Source organism: Dermacentor andersoni, chromosome 2, assembly GCF_023375885.2.
Source record: "Dermacentor andersoni chromosome 2, qqDerAnde1_hic_scaffold, whole genome shotgun sequence".
NCBI lineage: Eukaryota > Metazoa > Arthropoda > Arachnida > Ixodida > Ixodidae > Dermacentor > Dermacentor andersoni.
Genome location: NC_092815.1, coordinates 66,134,220 through 66,155,242, shown reverse-complemented (window position 1 = coordinate 66,155,242; position 21,023 = coordinate 66,134,220). Strand labels below are relative to the sequence as shown.

Genomic DNA, 21,023 nt, shown 5'->3' with positions numbered 1-21,023 from the left:
GTCAACCGCATCTCTTCGCTGCTGGCCTCCGTTGTCGCGATCTCACCGCTGGCAACCAGATGTTGGAATCGTACCGCTGGCACGAGTTGTTGGGTTCTCGGTGCTGACGCCCGTTATTGCCAATGGGTCGCAAGCCCCAAGGGTAGCGTTGGCCTGGCGGCCTGGGGCACTGGAAGCATCCGAAGGTCCCGGCAAAGCATGAGAAGACTGGTAACAGAACAACTTGTTTATTCTAACATAGCAAAAGAGCGGCCGGTCAGGTCGACCGGAGTGGAGAGACGGGAGAGCACGTAACTCAACAGTACAAATCGGAGCCTCTCTCCTGGCGTCCGGGGGCAGCTGCTCTTATACCCTCGGCGTCGCGGTCCAAAAGAGAAGGTCACGGGATGAAGGTCACGGGACGGCGGAGCATGACCCCACGACGGCGCGAACTGTCGAGCCGAGAGACCTGCTGAACCGAGTGTAGTGACGCATCGCCAACCCTCACCCACACGACGGCGCGAACAGTTGAGCCGAGAGACGTCCAGGCTCCTCATTCGGGGAACTCCGCTCCCCGGCTGCCGCGCTTTGACAAGCGAGGGCACACACACACACACGCACACACGAAGACACGTGGCACTGAAACACGCCTGGACACGCTTGGCGGGTAGGCGTTGCGGCGGCGTCGGACGGGCCAAAATGTCCGCCGCTTTGAACAAAGCCCCGGCGTCCGTTGCATCCGCGCCGGCATTACCGCGCGTTGTAGGCGAAACGTAACAATATATATATATATATATATATATATATATATATATATATGTTTGCCCTTATATATTGATATATTTCCTTTCCATGCAGTGCCCGCAATATCGGGGGGGGGGGGGGGGGGGCAACTGAAGCACCGTGCTAATTAGCCTCAGCATTACGTGTTTTTAGTGTAAATTGGGTGCAGTGAAAGCTTTGGGAGCGCTCGAAGTGCAAATTACAGCCTCAATTCGAGTCACTAGAGGCTGGCACGATGATAAACGCAGCAACATAAAATAGTTAAAAGAAGCCGCTATCTTCGCTGTGTTTCGACGTGTTCCTTCTTTCCACATATTTGTTTATTTTCGCTGCCCAATACCCGCAAACTACACTCCTCGTCACAGCGCGCAAACAGTTTGCGCCTTCCTAGCCGGTGCTCTTGCTCACTCGTGTCAACAGCAAGGCGTGTCCTCTTCGTGTCCCCAAGTTGTTAATCTGGCTTCAAGTTTTCCTCTTCGCCTCCACTGTAGTGACACTGTGCAAAGAGAGACAAGAAAATAAAGGGGGGGGGGAGGAAGAAAGAAAACGGGAACGAACGTACGCTACGAAAGGCGTAGAATAACGGCTAAGGGGAGAGGGGACGGCGGAAGGGCGCCAGTTGACCGAAAATATGCGCCACTAAAGTTTGCAAGGCGTCGCGCCTGTTCATACTTATTGTAACTTGGCTTTCGCCCTACGTCACGACAGGATTTGCCTTTGTCCTTGACACACTAAATGTCCCAGTATTGAGGGAGTGCGTTAGGCTTAAGGGCTTATGCGCTGCGCCACGGCTGTCACTGTGTGCCCTTCCAGCTGCCGCTGAAATCGGGGTCACCATTAGCGTGTTAGCGCACTCAAACATCCGGTCTCCGCATTCGGTATCTGGGAACGTCCGCAACCATGCGTGCTCTTTCTGAGAGAAGCAAGCCTACTTGCTTCCCTCGTTCCTTACTTGTCTACGAAGGAGGGTGCAAACATTGCGAGTGGACGTCCTCCCGGTCGGTAGGCGAGTCTTTTCGTGTTGTAGCCGCGCGATGTAAGGTTTCTTTTTCTTCGATTTATGTTGAAAAACACTGAGCTACGACCAAGTCTGATTTAACGTTCTTCAAAAAAAAAAAAAAAAGAAAAAATGAGAAAGAGAGAGAGAGAGAGAAAAGGTAAAATGAAGTCTGGCAGATTTCCTTCGTTGTACTTTCTTTAGTTGGCGAATAACGAGCTGTTCCTGTGCAGGACTTAAAACAGCGGCAAAACGCTTAATTAAGGCATGCTAGTTGGAGGACAAAAATTCCTCGATGAAAGAGAGAATCAGTGCCACTACCAGCTTCAAGCAGCAACAGGCACTCAAACGCCGTTTTCTGCGAATTATTTAACTCGCTCTAAACGAAGTGGGGATATAAGCAAGGAGATATGTTCTATATTCGCCCGGCTCCGCATCATGTGTGCAGAAGTATAAATTCCTGCAGGGATCTTTTTAGCCACACGCTTGCAAATCTTGAGCAGAGTGAGCCTAAGAAGTAGCCATATTTTACGCAGAGAGTGCCAATTTGTGGAAAACTGTACGACGCGAAAGTAAGCATAGGAGTGGCTACGCATTGGTTAGGGAGTCACCTGCCAGTTCCTTCAAACAGCGTACCTCCAAAGCGCGCAGAATATTTCCAGTGTCGTAATTTCCAATGCCTAACAACAGAACCCAGCGGAAGTTTAGTCACATAGAAATACACTCTAAGGAACACTGGCCCTCGCGGAGGTCCAGTCGATTTGTCCTCGTGGATTTAGCTTTACGAGAATGCGAACATGAGCTCGCTCGATTGGTTCCAGCACCGCTCCGTTCTTTTCTTAGGCGCATTAATTAAGCCATTACTTTTGCCATTGCGAGTATTTAGTATGTTGGACCCTCTGAAGTGCCGTAAAAAGTAGCGATGCTTGCCGTGGGGGCACCGGAATGCTAAACCGGCACGTCTACACTTTTACGTGTGTTTTAGAGTTCGAAATGGAAATTTTTATGATGCACGTTTAAATAAGTACACTTTGCGTTATGTCTGGCTGTAGGTAATGCACGCTATAAGTCACTGTTGAGCCTAAGCGCAAACTCGGTGTGTGGATGGCGTTTGATTTTGGTTGTGGTAAATGGAAGTGTTCTGTTCTTGAAGGAGCGTGAAAAGAAAAACAAGGAAAGAATAAACTTGGCAAAGTGAGCTTGATGATAAGAAACTTGTGACCGAGAGCCATTTTTGCATTCTTTAAAGGCCTTAGAAGCATCTGTGGCAGCAAATTTCAGATCTTCCAAGATTTAATTTAATAGCTATGCTGTTGTTGTTGTTTTCTTGTACTTCTTGCAGGCGAAGTACTTGCATCAACAAGTGGCTTGAGAGTTCTTGCTGCTAGCCGTGTAGAAAAGAAAATGAAGCGCCATCGTCAATGTCTCCTTAAAGGGACTGACAACAGGCTAGATTGTGTTGCGAGAGGGTGATAGAAATGAAATGACCATGATTTATAGTAAAAGAATTCAATACATTGTTCGCGATTTAAGTAGGAATTATTATATTAAATTGGCAACGAAAGTCTCAAAAACAAGTAGGTGGCGCTACCTGGCGGGGAAGTCTTAAGTAATTCGGATGTAGTATGTGAGGCTACTGTACGTAATTCGGCTGTTAAGTACAACATACTTATTGCTTAAATTGCAGTTCATATATTATTAGGCTTCTATGCTTTATTTTACGCGTATTACGAAGTAAAAAAAATTGGCAGTGGCTTTGCCAGGATATACGTAGCGAAAGCTACGTATATCCATAGCATGCTTAGCCTTGGTTAATCTTGATTGCAAGTCCAGGTTAGTCTGGTTGTCTAGCTATGTTGCAGCGTTTAGCCAGTCGTTCGGCGCACTGTTCGTCTGTTTCCTGGGCGATTCGTTTCGTCTTCATCTCGTTCCGATGTCGATTCCAGGCCTCCTCCTGCTTATCAGAATTGTCGCCGACCACACTGCCGCCTCAAATGTGGTTGCGGCGCACGCGAGCTCTCCTTTTCAGTACTCCGACATGTTATCAAGCATGCGACGCAGCTGACGAAGCGAGCGGAGGCGAACGCAACGACGAGGAACGCGTTGTGACGTCATGTGCCTCCTTGGAGCACGGCCACGGCGAAATCGCAATTTCGTGGCCGGTAAAGCTTTCGCTTTAAAAAGTGCTCGCTAAAGAGTCACGCTGCCACTTTGGTAGCGAGTGGAGCGCCAGAGCGGGCAGAGCTGTTCAATGCATCGCGGCGCACATGAGGGCTGTTGTGCGTGCGCGAATTAGGGATTTAGTACCCCGAGTTCTTTGAGATACAAGATGCCATCGACTAATTGTGCCGTGAATGGGTGCCAGCACCGCAATAATAAAATTACTGGCATGTCCTACCATATAGCATCGTTTGGCTAAACAAAATGAAGCCTGGCGCATGCAGTCACTAAATGTATGGCTTTCGAGATCAGTTTGTGTTACTTGGAGGGAGCCGCCGCTGTGGCGTAGATTCAGACACCACCCATTATTGTAAACATAATTCAACGCTTCGTAAAAGATAAACAGCAGGAACTTCGGCTTCATGATCAAAATATTACTTTCTTACACCTAAAGCTGCACTTTTCTGTTTCTCACCAATGCCGGCGTATACTCGCTACCACGCTGTCACTCTTTCCAGCATGTTTCTTGAGATCGACTACATCCTCAATGCAGATAAGAAAATTCTGAAGAAAATGTTCCATGGCATTTTCCGCGTTACCACTGTATGATTGGATACTCAGACCGTCAACTTTCTGTTGTACTAAAAACGGGTACGGTAAGTATTGGTTGTGAATTCCTTTAAGGATACGAAGCATACACAGTGAAGAACTTTAGAAAGTGCCAAGGGGCCAGGCGTAGTTCAAAGCCTACAAGGCATGCTTTCCACTTATATCTCGCAGCGTCCACAAGAAACAAGTGGTAGATTCCACTAGCTTTAGAGGTGTGAAAAACATATTCACGAGGTGAATTAGTGACTATAAGTGATAAGCACAAATCGGATACCATGTTGGTGATTGTACCAGCTAGGTAACCATCAGTGTCAAAAGATAGAAGACCAGGTCTGAAAGCTCGTAATGCATTCTACAAATTGCTATAGCTAGCTGTGTCGTCGTCTCCTAAATCTCCAGTGCGGTGTGTTGGTCGACAGTGGAGATAGCGGAGAACCAAGCTTTCGTTTATAAGGTGCCTTACGCTCACTAGATGTCAATGCGACGGCCACACTTTTCTTATAGTAAGCATAAATCCATAAATGTCAAGGCAAATCCATACGAAAGACGTGCAAGAAAATTAATTAATTAACAATTGCAGCACGCGCGCGGTTCATGAGTGTCCATGGTTTCACATTGGAAAATGAATGAATTGATTGATTGATTGATTGATTGATTGATTGATTGATTGATTGATTGATTGATTGATTGATTGATTGATTGATTGATTGATTGATTGATTGATTGATTGATTGATTGATTGATTGATTGATTGATTGATTGACCGAATGATAGAGCTCACCATCCAAAAGTAACACAAAGCTATTAGGGAGGCTATGTAGGCTCGTTCGTCAGTTATGTCGAATTGAGATTATGTGTAGTTCAATACGGGGATACGGAAACACGAAAAGACAGCAAACGCAAAGCGCTTTGAGGGGATCTGTGAGATACGCTATAGAGCAGGGCTCTGAATTTTAGCTACCTAGGTTCTTTTACATGCACGCAAAGCTTGGCACATATTGTACATTGCATTTTCATATTGCCCTCATCGCGAAGAGGTTGCCGTGGACAGGACTCGAAGGCTCGACGTCGTATTTTTCTGCAGAGTCATAGCTAGCGAACAAAAACATGCCTCGTATCGTCTACGATATATAGTTTGATAAACCTTTGGCCAACCTCGCGAATTGTCTTTTTTTTTCCATGTTTTACTGCAGCGCTGCTAGCATATTCACTTTATGAACCTAACAAAAATGGCTAATAAATACACGTGTCGTGTGCCCTCGGGAAATGAGCTCAAATCTGCGAACCAGTCACTCGCACGTGTGCTTCCGCACCACTCGAGGGCAGTCGCAGTCGCCTGCGTGGTGCGACGCAGACAAGCTCGGCTGCGAAGCCCGCCTCTCAGGAAGTGCCCAACGCGCGATCACAGAAGGATTACGAGTCGCTATTAAGGTGCTTCTTCCCCTGGGGATTGGGGCTGATGCTGTCCCGTGTTCTTTGTTTCACGCTGCGCGACATCCGCGGGGCTTTGTTCGTTCTTTTGTCTTTTTGAATTCTGCAGCTGTCTGAGTTCGCGTGTCTGTCTACTCCCTCGAGACCAACCTGGGATTAAGGGTACATTCGTTGATTAATCCTGTTTGCCCTGGACTCTGCGGTGCAAGCATCCCGTGATCAGTACGACGCCTCTCAGTTCTTCCCCCAGACAAAGACGAAAGAAAAAATATAAATGGGGGAAAATGTTTCCGGGGATCTTGTATGAACAATAACTAGCGAACTTGGCTATGCTGAGGTCGGGATGATAAATGATGAGAAATTGCACGAGTATCGAGAAGCTACGAAGGCCAAGCTTCGAGTCGTTGGGAAGTGACACAGTGGCATGCTAGAAAAGTTACATCCTAGATTTTAGTGGATAAGAAGCCTGACAGTAAAATTATTCTGTTAGACACCGACAACAACACCAGGAATTTATATCAGAAGGGGTTATTTTTTTACAGCTACTTTTGACAAATGTCAAAGTAGAAAGTTCCTGTAGTTTGCAGTGTAGCTTCCTTTTATTTTCCTGCAGTGGACTCCTAGGTAACAATTTCCTCTGAGCTGCCGTGAAATCTGTGTTATAGGCTATACGGTATAATTTACGGCATGGTGGTACAGCTTCAGAAAGCTGGGGCACAAAAGGACGCACAACGTCGCCTTGTGCCACTCTAGCTCGTCAATAAGACCGATGCACTTCAAGAACTGCCCTAGTGTGGAATAGCTGTTCACGTCAACTATGGATCAGATCAAGGTCCCAGCATTTTAGATTAAGATGCCCTGGAATCCAGCCAGTTAAACACGGTGCATTTTTCAGCGTAGAATTAGTCATATCAATAAATCAGCAGTCTAAAATGAGGCCGGTTCTAAGAAGTTCTGAGTATGTAAGTCGCCAGCTAACCAGTTAGCTATGAGTTAAATGAGGCTTTAAAAAGCGAAAAATCACCGCTGACTCGATGGTTTACAGACCTACAGCGTCTGGAACGAAAATGCATGCGTTCGTGCATTTCTGTCGTGTGTATTGTTTACTTCGCAGCCTATAAAATACCACGAAATCTGTTCTATTATCTTCACTATTTTGTTCTCTTCTTCCTCTTTTACTTTTGTAAGTTCATACCCTCGCCTTCATACGAGTAGGCAGTCGGTGTGCCCCTTCTACAGTGCATACTGATGACACAATGGTAGTTAGCAAGCTTCTCTTTGTCGTCTATTCTATTCTCCTCTCCCTCCCTCCCTCTCCCCTCTCTCTGTCTTTTATATATATATATACACACATATACCCGCCGTGGTTGCTCAGTGGCTATGGTCTTGGGCTGCTGAGCGCGAGGCCGCGGAATCGAATCCCGGCCACGGCGGCCGCATTTCGATGGGGGCGAAATGCGAAAACACCCGTGTACTTAGATTTAGGTGCACGTTAAAGAACCCCAGGTGGTCGAAATTTCCGGAGTCCTCCACTACGGCGTGCCTCATAATCAGAAAGTGGTTTTGGCACGTAAAACCCCATAATTTTTTTTAATACACACAAGTGCACTTGTTTATTGGGTGACCGCATTTCAACGTCTAACATGTTATCGCATAGCGCAGGACGCGCCTGCATGTATCGGAAGTTTCTGGAAGGTTATCAAGAATTCCATCCGCCATCTATATTTACCGAAGCTTGTGTATTGCATGTATTCGCGACGCGAATGGTGTAGAACTTTTTGTAAAACACGCAGGCACCAGCGATTACTCTGGAACCTTCAGTGACTGATGTATAAAAACCGACGCACTTCTCCCACTAATCAAACTTTCGACGCTCGCCGACCGAGCTCTCCGCCATTGCTGTGTTTTGTGTAACTTGCTTTTATGGGCACAAGTTCACCCCCATAAAAAAGTTAGTTTCGTTATTCACAGTTTTACCCTGTATTATTCGCCATCACTACTACCAGACATCTGGTGGAGGTGCTAGTGGGTTCATGTACCGAACGCCCCCACAAAGCCGCGATCTAAGCCTTAACTACGAAGACAAATCCACCATCGCCAATGACCAGTGAACTAGCCGCAGGCTGCAAGTACTGCCCCCGGAGCACGGAGGTTTGCCTGAGACGACCAGAAAGATTGTTACCAAGTCAACGACCATAATGGAAGCACCAGCGTCTTCCATCGTGCTTCAACAACCAAGACAGCCACCTACCTTCCATGAAGCTTTGTCGGAGGATCCGGAAACCTGGCTCGTGACTTTTGAAAGGATCTCAGTCTTCAACAGCTGCACCTCTGAGGACAAGCTGCGTCGCGTGTACTTCGCCTTGGTAGATGGCGTGAGGACGTGGTTCGAGAACCGGGAATCCGCCCTTACAATGTGGGACCTTCTTCGCAGTAACTGCCTGAGGACCTTCACGAGCATCGTCTGCAAAGAAAGGGCCGTAGTTCTATTGGAAGCCCGAGTGCAGCTACTGAACGAGAATGTTGCAATATTTAGGGAAGAAATGAGCCGTCTATTCCGCCACGCTGACCTACAAATGTCCGAGGAGAAGAAAGACCGCCTACTCATGCGTGGTGTGAAGGAAGAACTTTTCGGCGGAATGATACGAAGCCTACCAAAGACCGTCAAAGAGTTGCTTCGCGAGGCAATCAACAGGGAGACAACACTGGAAAGGCAGAATCGGCGATTCAACCGCCGCACAAACTAAAAAAAACTACGCCGGAGTACAATCACTGGCCATCGACAACCTGCGTGAGACGACCAGAAAGGTTGTGCGGGACGAGCTACAGAAGTTGTTCCCTTCATCACAGCCTCAAGTCGCTTCGATTGCCGGCGTCGTACGTGAGGAGATCCAAAAGTCATTCGTAGCCACTAAATCTCCGCACCCTCAGCCGCAAGCAAGGACGCACGCCGCCGTAGCCCGCCGTCAGGTTCCCCCTCCGCGCCCGCGGCAGGGGGCAGTGATGCCACAATTCCGTCGTCCACCACAACAACCGCCAGCATGCCATACCATCGCCCCGGGCAGCATTTCAAGGAAGACTGGCGTTTGGCGCACCCCCGGCCACCATCCGCTTTGCTATCACTGCGGAGAAGCCGGGCACATTTACTGCCGATGCCCTTACCGCGAGATGGGACTGCGAGGGTTCGCCATCAATGCGCCGCGCCCGCAGAAAGGTAAACGCCCACGTGACATCACCGACTATTCGTTGACACACAGTGAAGCCCTCTACGACCATCCAGTTCGCCGTCACCAGGCCTCTACTTGCCCTCACAACATCGACCATACAGTGGCCGAGCCCGCGGCCAGTCTGCAAGCCCATGTCCGGAAAATTAAAAGCAGCTACCGATGGAGCTGTGGTTGCTGTTCGTCGAAATGAAGATCCTCCGCCGCCGACGAAGTCGCGGAAGAGACTATCTCGATGACATAACAGCGACACGCCACCATCCCGACGAAGCCTAGAAGCAAAGAATGCACCGACCAAGGACCTGATGCCGCGACGTACCAGTCACACTCCAACGCGACGTAACCGTGATCCAACGCCATGACCTAACTGCAACGCCAAACAAAGAGCCATCGACTTCGACATGTTGCGCGAAGGCTACGCAGTCACCGCGTTAGTAGGCACAGGAGCCGACTACTCCGTCATGAGTCGACCCTTCGCCGCCAAGTTGAAGAAAGTTAAGGCTGGTGTGGGAAGGCCCCAAGGTTCGGACCACTGGTAGACACCTGATAACGCCGACTGGAATCTGCACAGCAAGAATTACCGTTAATGACCAGACCTACCCTGCCACCTTCGTTATCCTCCAACGTGTTCACGAGACGTCATTCTCGGCATGGACTTCCGGAACCAACACGGCGCAATTATTGACCTGTAGTCGAAGTCGATAACACTATCCGAAGATCAAGCGATACCGCCGGATATCGCTCGTAGTCACCATGCCTCGAGTGTACTTGAGGATCAAGTTGGTATGCCGCCTCGCTCCAGCATTGTCATTTCCTTCGGCAGCGAAACACCCGTAGACATAGCAGCCGTCATCGAGGGCGACCAACGTCTACTACTCAACCCAGGGTGGGGGGGGGGGCGCCCCCCCCCCCGCCGCCACTCCTGGGTACGTGCCTGGCTCTACTGCACGGAGGGAAAGCAAAAGCATTGCTGACAAACTTCAGCCAGTTCAAGCACATTAACAAGGGCACGACGATAGCATACGTCGAGGAAAGTGTGGAAGCCAGCTCTGCGTTTGTCCTCTCAGATTCCACCGCATCTACCTTGTGGGGTTCTGACCCGTGCTCTTGGGACAAAGGAACGACAACACAGTAGCGCAAACAATCACAATGGCATTTATTGCACCTTTCATTGACTGCTAGCCGAGTTGCTATCCACAAAACATGCCGACGGGTGCGCAACAAATTGCGGAAGTCCGCCTCACCGCGACCGGATAACGAGCGAATATGTTCGCACCATGCTGGACACCAACGCCTGGTCGTTCGAGCGTACGGTCACGCGAACGGTGGCGTGTTCGAATGATCGTGTTCGTCCATTCCAGGGAAGTCCTCCAAGACAGTCTCGCAGAAGCATGCATCAGCGCTCGCGCAGAACGCACGCTCCGCTTACCGATTCCGAGCCAAAGAGGTAGAGCCTTCTCCTTTTTGCTCCCAAGTAACCCCGCCGTTAGGTGGCGTTAGTAGAGCCACACTCGCGCCATCTCTTGCAATGCGCTTCAACCAGACCGACTGCCGCTGGCACCAAGCCACGCCGGATTAAAGCCGCCAAGTCGGATTAAAGGAGACGTGAGCTATGCGGGAAAACAACATATCAGGGAACGCGCGAGTCGCGCATCCCCACAACCTCGACGACCACAGTTTCCGAACCAGGCTTTGACATAAATCCAAGTCTCCCCGTGATTAAGCAGCAACAGCTCAGAAGTCTGCTTCGACGATACAAAGACTGCTTTTTGATGTCATCGAGGATTCGGCAAACACTAGTTGCAAGCCATCGCGTAATAACTGAAGAGTGCGCTCGACCACTCCGCCCGAGCCCTTACCGAGTTTCGACGCGAGAACGTGAAGCTATACGGCATCAAGTCGACAAGATGCTGCGTGACGACATCATCCAGCCGTCGAAAATCCCGTGGGAATCTCCTGTAGTCTCGGTGAAGAAAAAGCACGAAACCCTGCGTTTCTGCGTCGATTACCGTCGAATGAACCAGATCACGAAGAAGTACATATACCCTCCTCCCACGGATAGACGACGCATTGGATCGGCTCTGCAACACTAAATGTTTGTCGATTGATCTCAAGACTGGCTACTGGCAAATAGAAGTCGACGAGAGGGATAGCGAAGAGACCGCCTTCATCACGCCAGATGGTCTCTATGAGTACAAGGTAATGCCACTCGGACTGTGCTCGTCACCCGCAACGTTCCAGCGCGTCATGAACATGCTGTTAGCAGGATTGAAGTGGCAGACCTGCCTTGTTTACTTGGATGATGTCGTTGTCTTCGACTAAAATTTCGATGATCACCGTAGTACTAGAGGAGTACTAGAGGACATCAAGTCATCAGAGCTCAATCTGGAGCCAAAAAACTGCCGCTTCGCTTACGACAAGCTTCTGTTCCTGGGACACGTCATCAGTATATCTGGAGTGCGCCTCGACCCGCAGAAGACCGCAGCCATCGCAAAGTTCAAGCAGCCCATCGAAAAGAAGGCAGTTCGTAGATACGTTGGCATGTGGCCCTATTACAGGCGCTTTGTCAAGGACTTTTCACGCATCGCTGAGCCGCTGATAAATCGAACTAAATGTGATGTTTAGTTCAAGTGGGAAACGCCGCAGTCCGACACATTTGAACTCAAACGACTGGGGTGTGTCAAGTACGCGAGTGCCTTGATCGGTGTGGGTCAGCCATGCGACGGCGACGATGAGACGCTGCAACGGTGGCACGAGCGCGCCGAAGAAATAATTGGAACAGGAACAACAACAAGCAAGCAGAGAAAAAGAAGAACAACAACTTGGGGAGACGTGGAACAACAAGCCTGCATAGAGGAAGGAGTTCGCCAGTGCTCCAGGCGCAGAAGTGAAGTCATCGGACGTCAGGCCCACGCTTCGTGATTTGTACTGGACCAGAGCCACCTTCTAGGGGCGTGTTACCGCGTTTTCATGAACTAAGTTCTCATGATCGCACGCAGGAAGATGCCGAGCGATGCCGGGAAAATGAATTCCAAGCACCGGGAGCCGAGGTGAAGCCATTCGACTTGGTGTGCGGCGTCGAGATCTCTACCGTGTCAAGGCCACCTGGCCTTGTTCTCACTGTCGCACCTCGACTTACTCCTGCATCCCTGGATCCCGTGTGTTCGCCTAAGGGTGACCAGGATTTTTTTTTTTCAACAGTGCCGTCTTCAGCACCGCTTCTACGCTCCGATAGGACTGCCTCGGTCGACACCTTGAGTTCATCTCGCGACTCCACTTCAGACCCTGAAACTAGGCCCTTTCTGACTTTGAAACTTTCTTTGGAGACATAATTTTCTTTGTGTGTGTGTGTTTGATTAGTTTGTAGAGTTTCTGTTTCTCTTTGCGAGAGATGTTCTTTAATGAAAGGCTTGCAGTGTGATAACGAACGACTTCGTCACTTCATGCGCTGAGGCTGTGCCTCAGCAAGAAGTAATTAATTAAAAGAACCTCATCACAACGACGCATGCAGTCGCCACCGGTACTTGCGCACTTCGATGAGGACACCGATGCAGAAATACACACTGACGCCAGAAACCTAGGCCTCGGTGTGGTCCTAGTCCAGAGGAAAGACAGACTTGAACAGATGATAGCTTACGCTAGCCGGTCGCTGTCAAAACCGGAAGGCAATTCTACAACCGAAAAAGAATATCTTGCCATCATATGGGATACAGCAAAATTTTGCGCTTGCACATATGGCATACCGTTCAAAGGCGTAAGCGACTATCACGCCTTGGGTTACCGACCTTAAAGGACTTTTCAGGACGCCTGGCGCGGTGGAGCTTCAGACTTCAAGAATACGACATCACTGTAATCTACAAGTCCGGAAGAGAACACTCTGATGCCGACTGCCCGTCTCGCGCTCCCGTGGACCCACCGCCCCAACATGGCCAAGACGAGGACGCCTTTTTAGGTATAATAAGTGCAGACGACTTTGCCGAGAAGCAGCGAGCGGACCCGGAGCTCAGAAGCCTTGCTGAGTACTTGCAAGGCAAGGCCGTCATTGTTCCGAGGGTATTTAGGCGCGGATTGTCTTCGTTTTAATTACGAAACGACGTCCTGGAGAATAACTTTCGACAGCCTGCGCAAACTACCTTCTCGTTGTGCCCGCAGCACTCCGATCAGAAGTCCTGCACGCCCTGCACGATGATAAGACAGCCGGGCATATCGTGTTTTCCCCCCCGCACGCAAGAATACAGGAGAAGTATTGTTGGCCGCACCTGACCGCCGACGTGGCCTGTTGACAAGACTTTCCGTGACTGCCAACGCCGCAAGACACTACCAACAAGGCCTGAGGGATTACTGCGGCCTATCGAGCCACCTTGCTGACCGTTTCAGCAGATCGGGATGGATTTGTTGGGACCCTTTCCGGTGTCATCATCTGGAAACAAGTGGATCGTCGTGGCGACGGACTACCTCACCCGCTTCGTTGAAACGAAAGCTCTGCCGAAAGGCAGTGCAGCAGAAGTGGCGAAATTCTTCGTCAACAACATCCTGCTGCGTTATAGAGCCCCAGAAGTCCTCATCACCGACAGAGGAACGGCCTTTACGGTGGAGCTCACTGAAGCCTTTCTACAGTACAGTCAGACATGCCACAAGGGGGCAACTGCCTGCCACCCTCAGACGAATGGTCTTACGGAGCGCCTGAATAAGACCTTCGCCGAGATGCTAGCAATGTGCGTCGACGTCGAACACAACACCTGGGATGTCATCCTGCCGTACTTAACCTTCGTTTACAACACGGCGGTGCAAGGAACAACACAGATCACGCTGGTCAAGCTGGTTTATGGCAGGAATCGAATGACTACTCTCGACGCCATGCTGCCGCATGTATGCAACGAAGAGAACCTTGACGTCTATACCAGCGCGCTTCGAGCTGGTGAAGCGCCGAAGCTCGCCGAAGAAGCCCGACAGCTCGCCCACCTGCGGATCAAGAACACTCAGAGGACCCACAGCCGACACCACAACCATCGACGACGCTACGTCGAGTACCAGCCCGGCAACCGTGTTTGGGTTTGGACCCCTGTACACCGACGAGGACTTAGCGAGAAGCTTTTACGCTGCTATTTCGGACCATTCAAGATCATCCGACGCATTGGCGCACTCGACTATGTGGCCGTGCCAGACGGCACTTCGCTATCACAGCGGCGCCGCTCACGATCTGAAATAGTCCATGTTGTGTAACTTAAACCATTCTACCAGCGCTAACAAATTTTGGGACTTTGTATAGCTGAACTTCGGACTTTCTTTGGACTTTGTTGCTTTGGACTTTGCTTTGTTACTTTTTCTTTAACAAGTATACTTTTGTTTTTCGCTCGCCTTTTACCTTTGTAGCATCGGGACGATGCTTTTAAGAGGGGGACTTTGACACGTGTACTTGGTTATCGGGTGACCACGTTTCATCGTCTAACATTTTATCGCTCAGTGCAGGACGCGCCTGCATGTATCGGAAGTTTCTGGATGTTATTGATGATTCCATCCGCTGTCTGTTGTCATAGAACCTTGTGTAATCTGGTTGCATGTATGCGCGACACGAATGATGTAGAACTTTTTGGAAGACACGCGGTCAACAGCGTTTACTGACTTATGTATAAGATCCGGCGCTCTTGACCCACTGATCAGACTTTCGACGACCGCTATAAAATGTTAGTGTCCTGATTCACTGTTTCACAGGGCATTATTCACCGTCACAACTACGTAACAATATATATATATATATATATATATATATATATATATATATATATATATATAGAGAGAGAGAGAGAGAGAGAGAGAGAGAGAGAAAGAGAGAGAGAGAGAGACAGAAAGATGAGAAGCACAACTTCACGACTATCTTCGACTTATTTGCCTAAAGGTTTCGGTCTGTGTACCTGTCTTTTACGAGAGAGAAATAATTTATTGAAACAAAGGCCGACAGATTGGCCCGAGCGTGCGCTCTAGCCCAGTACTCAGCACAGGGCGCCTCCCGCACAAGCAGAACGACACCTGCTTGTCCTATCTTTTTAATAAATGTTTCTCCTCCTCCTCCTCCTCAGCACAAGGGGGAGATGGAGCGGGGACATACAGGTGTGATTAGGATTGACGATGGCATATAAAGAGTGATACAGAAAGGTGAAAGCAAGTTCGTCATTCTCTTGATAAATATTCAGAAATGCCATCCATGAAGCTACTGCCGCATTCCGTACCTTCTCTATAGTCACTAGTTCAAATGGCCTTTCAGGTAAAGGCGCTAAGACGAAGTTGGTGTGCGGGCTTCTCCTGCTTGAGCGGCGCAGGCGCCAAGCAAAAGCTTCACAACATGTAAAGAGCTGCGATAAGTGGCTCCAGTACGGCCAGCACATGCGGCCGGATTCCGGAGACTGCAGAGAATCACGCTCATTGACTCTACCATGTGCTTCAGCATTTTCTGAACGCTTTCCTTGTCATTACGTCCACCTCCTGGCTTGCCTGTTGTGTCGCCAGTTTTATTGACCCTATCATTCATGGCTTCTTGGCGCATAATACCACTACGGCCTGCTGTCATGGCCGTGGAACTAGAGGGCAGCAAAGGCCATTCCGTGTCTTTATCAGCCGGTGGAGGCGAATATTCGCCGCGCGCTCACATCGACCTTGAATTCGCTGTAGGCGCGGTTACCGTCCTCGATGCACTCACAGGCAGCGGCGGTTGTGGCGCCTTCGCCCCACCATGCAGATCTTCTGAGATGGCTTTGTGGAGCTCCTTTCACGAGCGAATGTTCACCTTGGCAAACAGGTTGAGCAGCCTCTCGACACGATGATTTGTCTCTTGCCATTTTAAAAAGAACACGAGTGATGCAGTTGCGTCATCGGGCATTCTTTCGACGTCCCTTCGTGAGAGCCAAGATAGTTGAGGCAGTTAAATGAAGGCGCATCACAGTTGGCGGTATTATGTTGCCGCCGCAACACGGGCAGCTGACTTCACTTCTACAAACAGCGCTCACGTGGCCTATCTTTAGACATTTTTGGCACTGAAAAGGTCTCGGAACGAATGGTTGTACACGGTATATGACGTAGCCTACTTTGACAGATGCTGGTAATGTCGAAGACACAAATATTAATTTGATTCACCAATGTTCCCCATGCGGAGAACTTCAAGAATCCGAACCGATGGCCTCAAAAGACTCTTGAGGTCCGCATACTGGATTTCAAGATCCACTTCGGAAATTCCACCACTCGGTATCTCCTTCCCGTGAGTAATAAAGGAACGGACGGGGATTTCGGAATGGTCTTTAACTTCTCCAGTATTGCGGAATTTTTTGCATCTATCGTTAGGGTGTTCTACTGAGCGTTCATCCTGATTTCGTTAGTTTGCCCAGATGCCACACTTTCAAAATATTTCGTTAGAAATAGCCTGCTGAGGGAGTTGATGGTGGGACGTCGAGAGCGGCACGCGACAAACCATGATTCGTTCCCGCTCACTCTGATACAATGACGTCGTTTCACTGACATACGGCGCATCTTCTTCAACCTGAAGTCCACGGCTACGGTGTAGTCGTCATAGTCCATGACTTCCGGCGCTGAGCTCTGCAAGAATCGAGCTGGTCCGAGCTTCCAAAGGCGCGTCGTCCGAAAATGAGTGATGAAGCAGACGAGTGACCGTTTTCAGGTGGTCGTGGGAGCGTCTTCTTGTCCATCCTTGATGAAATCCCTCTCATGAAAATTGCAAAAACGTAAATAACTGCATAATGGCCAGAGGCCCAGAGCACCGATGAGCCATGGGCACTTCTTTCTCTACACCAGCGACGTGCAAGATTCTGCAAGCGACGTGCATGGTCCAAGATTCTTGGCTTATGAAAAAGGCATTTGAGAAAGTTCGGCCTGTGGCCGAAACTTCCACACAATGAACAGTTGTTATTAGAAGAAGTGCATACGGGGGCAAAAGAGAGAAAGAATGGAAAAGAAAGAGGGAGCACCGGTCGCGCACGCACTCGAAGAAGCACGCCAAGTCTACAAACGGTCGCAGAGACCTGTTGTCTTCAAATACAGTAACAACACCTTAGTTGTTTTCTGCGCCAGGGACGTGCACGGCCATAATTGGAGATCCATCGCTTATGAAGGCGGTATTGAGCCTGGTCGGTCTAATGCTGTCCGAAGAGGGCGGCGCTGGACGTATGTTCGTGTTTTTAAACAAACTACTACTTTACAACAACAACAATAATAAAATAATTATTATTTAATATTATAGAATTTAATGTCGGCTTTGTCCCACCTAAAGTATATTGTAGCAAGAGTCTCAAATTTTCCTTATATTTCCTGTTCTTCCTTCAAATCAAGGCATTCGTACATCAACGAAAGATCGTCAGTACTTTCTTGGAACGCGTGCGCCAAGGCATAAACGAAGTTAGAGCGGTGAAAGCAATAACGGGGGCAACATATACCACATGCGATAACGAAAACGAAATAAATGAAAGTAAAACACATAGCTCACAATACTCGGGGACGCAGCACACCACTCACTTGCCCAGGCCCTAGTCATATTTGCTATATTAAATTTTTATTTCTATTCTTAATCGCCGCACAATCCGATGCGAGCCAACTGGAAGAGCAGAAAACTTGACTAATGGTGAGGATTTGCTATCATCAACACTACAGAAAAGATCGATATCATAAGTGACTAGAAGATTCTTCAGAGCTTTACCAAGCATGATTCTTTAAATTATTCTGCAAGAGCAGAGTGCGTGCAGTAAAATGTGTGTGTGTGCGTGTGTGCGTGCGTGCGTGTGTGCCTGCGTGTGCGTGAGTGCGCGTGTGCGTGAGTGTGTCTTGGAGATATTGTTCAGCGAAGTAACCCAAGTAAGGTTCTTGTGTTCTTTCAAAAGTAGTAAATGGAAGATTGACTATCAGAAGCAGCTGAGTCCCTTTCGCAAGGTAAACTACAATTGCACATTGCCTTTGTTGAAAGGATGTCACCAATGGTGCTGGCATCGCGGGCAGCAGCCTTTTGTCGGGGAATTGGCCGGAACCGTTCGAATGCAATCAGTCATGTTCTTTTTATTTATTATCGGCTGGAAATAGCAAATGGCGCCGTCTCTGCCGGAGCTGGCACTGACCAGCGATCATCAGCCAAAGAGAAGCGGAAGAGCGCTGCTCAGTGAGCCTCCGAAAACGCCTAGGTTTCTTCCCCACCTCTTGGTGCGACGAAGTTCCCTGCTTTTCAGGAGGGGAAAAACGCGGGGAGCTTGTGGGCGTTCCGAAGCGGCTGCCTGTGACAGTCGCATCCGAGCCCGACGTCTTTTGGAGCGGTCTCCTGATCTAGTGTCCTCCAGGGAAAAAAAATAAATAAGCCGAACCTGCGGAATATCTCAATAAGTAAACAACCTCAGTGCAGCTATTCCCCCCCCCCCCCCCTCTTCTTCTGAATGAGAGCCATTCGTAAGACCTCACGACTCAATTTTTGGTCTCCGAAAGAAGTTTTGTGGCAGCAGATAAAAGAGCCGGTTCCAATGACGGTGAGACTCAGATAAGTAAACTGGCTTGAAGGAGAAGGTGTTGTCTAGAGGACAAAAATGAGGAAAAAAAGGGAGGGAACAGAAAACCTAATATCAGGACATCGAATGAAAGGCAATTCTGAAAGCGCTATTGTTTGGCACCAGCGTCCTCGCCACAACCGCCGCAGTTTTGGTGGTTGGAGATGACAACAGTAAGACGAACAACAAACGCCACGGAGTGCGTGATCTGTATTCCTTCTTTTTGAACTTTCTTATGTTTTGGAATCGTTACACAGCAGAGCAAAGAAAGGTTTCCGGGAAACATGACAGGAATGGACAAATGCTGGCTACGAGAGGAACAGAAAACTTTGCGAGCGATGTCGCTCTTTGTTTGCTTTCTACGTTGGTGCAGTATCGCATGGCTTATTTTTTTTTTTTTTTTTTGTAATATGAACCATAATATTATTGCTCAAGTACTTAGGACGTTGTTCCTTTTTCTGTTTTCCTTAGTAATTGAGGAGAACACTGAAGTCATAGTAAAAAGAAACAAATATCCGAAACTACGGTTAAGCAAAAATGTTTCCAGATAAACGTCTCACATGGCAGCTCACTCATGCATGTCTGTTGCCCACTTTTTTTATACTGCGTGTATGGGTGCCGTCCTTTTTTTTTTCACAGTTTTTATGCTCTATGGAGTGTACAGGGTATCGACTTCCAGACGGATTGAGGATTTACTGAATGCGTATAAATGAATGCGATGATTGTCATTGCCAGAGATCGCTCAGATCATGGCGTATATTACCACCGACTCTGTGAGGCCGCACATCCGTCACCCTTTAAGGTATCCGCCAGCCATCTCGCTGCCTTGTCAGCGCCAAGATCATATGCAATGTTTTGTCGTCTAACTGTAGATTGCGGCAGATTTTTTCCGTATAACTTTTCTCCCGCGGTACGACCAATGTGTCATTTGTGGTGCCTCGCGACGAACGCTCGCGACAAACGCCTAGTACGCCTCACCATTACCGGCATCATAAGAAAGGTTGAAATGCTACCTTGGCTTTGATTCTAATACATACAGGTGTGCTGTGACTACATGTGTAGTTACACCGACGCCTCCATTTGTGCGGAACCCCGTTTTCCACTGCTCTCTCTTTACGCGTATTTTTGCGTGTTTTCGGGAGCCGCCGCTCCCGATACCTTCGGCGATGGAAGTGGAGTCAGCTAGACGTCCGGAGGAGACAGACGTCACAGCGTCGAGCACTCCGAGGAAGCGCAACCACCTCATGAGCGACACAGGCAGCGAGGACACCCTGCTGTGATTGCTTCAGAAGATCTGTCGGATGACGGTGATTACTTGACAGTCGTAAGGCGAAAATGATACAGGAGAATCGTCACTCCTTCCTCGTCTTCAACAAGGACGACAGCGATGGCAGAGAGCAATGACACGGCTCATACCATCCTCTTCTTCCCTGAGACGCCGACCGACGACCTGAATCGGCTAAACAGGCAAGCCATATCTTTCGCACTGGAAGTTCTTATGCATTTCGAATGAGGTTACGGATGTGAGAATTGACACCCGTAAGGACATTTGGCGGTCGATGTCAAGAACAGAGCAGCGCTGGATAGCTTACATACAGTCAAAATCCTGGGCAAGATAAACGTTCGCACCATAATGCTACAGGACTGCGATACTTCATAAGGTGTGAATTATGATGTCGATAAGTCACTCAACGACAACGATCTCCCTATTCTGGTTAAACCTGCCACAGTAGATGTAACTATTATTGAAATCCGTCGCCTAGAAGGATCACGTTGTGTGAAGATAACCTTCTAGGGAGGAAGCTTGCCGTCACACGAGAAAGTTGTATTTCTTCGTCATCCAGTGCGACCATTCGTTCCAAGACCACTTCAGTGCGTAGTTGTTTGAAGATCGGGCATGTCAGCGGCATATGCAAACATTTGAGCGTGTGCCCAAAATGCTCTGAGCAGCACAGCGCTAATGGTTGCCATGCGACTGATTTCAAGTGTGCCAATTGCTCTGGTCCGCATGAATTATCGTCGAAGGACTGCCCGAGACACAAGACAGAGCTGAAAGTATTAAAAGAAACGGTGAGAGAAATACCGATACCGTCGTAAGAAATGCGCTACTTCCTGCAGCTGGTGCTCCCAAGGCACTCACCCACACTAACAACACGCTGTCTGGTGATGCAGTGAATACGTCTACTGCAAACGCCCGCCCCCCTCCCCCTTGCACTTCCGACATTAAGTACTCCAGCAGAACAAAGATCGACGGTGGACTAACAACGCGCCAATGAGGGCACATATAGCATGCGAGGTCAAGACAAGCAAGTT

General features: G+C 48.9%; 1 long non-coding RNA gene across 1 annotated transcript in view; it reads right to left on the bottom strand.

The window, feature by feature from the left end:
- Positions 1-1,086: 1,086 nt before the first annotated feature.
- The window catches only part of LOC140215928 (uncharacterized), a 151,391-nt gene continuing 131,454 nt past the window's right edge, over positions 1,087-21,023 (bottom strand). Inside the window, exon 4 of the long non-coding RNA XR_011892520.1 lies at positions 1,087-1,258. This is a non-coding gene — a long non-coding RNA (uncharacterized lncRNA). The remainder of the gene's footprint in view (positions 1,259-21,023) is intronic.